Below are 1668 nucleotides of genomic sequence, written 5' to 3'. Positions count from 1 at the left end.
TGGCTAACATCGATGAAGTCACCATGGGCGAGTGGAAGAAGAGGATGCGTGAAGATACCGGTCCGGGACTCGTGCAACCCGCGATTCCAGAAAATGCCAACTTCGAACTCAAAGGCCACATACTCGCCCAACTTAAACAAATTCCGTTCTATGGAAAAGATCACGATGACGCGTACAAGCACCTAGAAGAGGTCAATGATATAGCCGATTACTTTAACTTTCCGAATGTGGCCCGCGACACCGTTCTGCTTCGCATGTTACCGGTCACGTTTAAAGGCGCTGCAAAAGATTGGCTAAAATCACTCCCTCCCGGATCCATCACCACATGGGCTAGAATGAAAGAAGAGTTTATTGATCAATTTTGCCCGCCATCAAAGATAGCCAAGTTGAAGAAATCCATAGCTAATTTTGAGCAACAAGTCGGAGAATCACTTTATGAGGCATGGGAGAGGTACAAAAGCTTACTAAGGAATTGCCCACATCATGATCTTAATAGTCAACAAGAAGTCTCCATTATTTATGATGGAGTAAACGTGACAACAAGGCAATTACTTGACTCGCAAGGACCGCTCACAAAGAAGGCACCCCTGGTAATAAAGCAACTAATTGAGGAATTCTCTAAGCATTCTAGAGAATACCACAATCCAAGGAATGATGTGACAAAGGGATCGGCTTATGCAGCTTCAGAAGATTTGTCGGCAGTTATGGAAATGTTGAAAAGCATGGATAGGAGGATGGATAAAATGGATCAAACAATCCATGCTATTCGGGTAGGATGTGAGAATTGCAATGGGCCTCATCTAACTAGAGATTGTGATTTGGACGAGAACGGGAATAAGAAAGTGCAAGTATGCTATTCTAGTGGTGATAGATTTGATGACGATTGGCGAAAACCTAAGAAAGAATGGCTTCCTTATGATGAGTATAAGAAGGCGAAGGATGAGAAGTATAGACAAAAGGCAAGGGGTTTTTACCAAAAGGAGGAGCCGGTACAAGAAAAGAAACCAAATTTGGAAGAAATGCTTACTAAATTTGTAGCTGCATCCAAGAAAAGACACAATGACCATGATGCTGCAATACAAGATACAAGAACAATATTAAGGAATCAGCAAGCATCTATTCACAACATTGAGAAGCAGCTGGAGCAACTTGCCCAACAAATAAATCAAAGAGCACCCGGAGAACTTCCTAGTAAGACCGAAAACAATCCACAAGGCGCACATATAAATATTGTGACAACTAGGATTGGAAAGATAATTACTCCTCTGGCCCCTATTCAGAACGAAGACCCGAAGCTGGTACAAAAGGAGGAGACAGCAGAGCAGAACCAAAATCAGACCCAGCTGAACCCAGACACTACTCGCCGAGTTCAGGATATGGACTCGACGAGTCTGACACCTGATCAGAAAATTAAGCCTCCTGTTAAGCCATATCAGCCTCCACTGCCATATCCAGCCCGAGCTAGACAAGAAAAGAATGAAGAAGACTACCAGAAGTTTCTAGAACACATAAAGGCTCTTCAAATTAATATACCATTCATAGAAGCGGTTGCACAAATGCCAAAATACGCCAAATTTCTCAAGGAGCTTCTAACTAATAGAAAAAAGATGGAAGAAGTGAAGAAAGTGGTTCTAAATGAGAATTGTTCAGCTGCCATGTTGAACAAAC

General features: G+C 42.4%; 1 non-coding gene across 1 annotated transcript; it reads right to left on the bottom strand.

Moving 5' to 3' along the window:
* Nucleotides 1-383: 383 nt before the first annotated feature.
* On the bottom strand, nucleotides 384-490 carry LOC145168035 (small nucleolar RNA R71). The gene has a single exon (XR_013741630.1). It is a non-coding gene; the product is annotated as a small nucleolar RNA R71 (small nucleolar RNA).
* Between the last annotated feature and the right edge of the window lie 1178 nt (nucleotides 491-1668).

The sequence above is a fragment of the Lactuca virosa genome, chromosome 3, assembly GCF_052849685.1.
Source record: "Lactuca virosa cultivar CGN04683 chromosome 3, Lactuca_virosa_CGN04683_v6, whole genome shotgun sequence".
In the NCBI taxonomy this organism is placed as follows: domain Eukaryota; kingdom Viridiplantae; phylum Streptophyta; class Magnoliopsida; order Asterales; family Asteraceae; genus Lactuca; species Lactuca virosa.
Note: the sequence above shows the minus strand (reverse complement) of the source record. Positions and strands in the feature narration are given on the sequence as shown.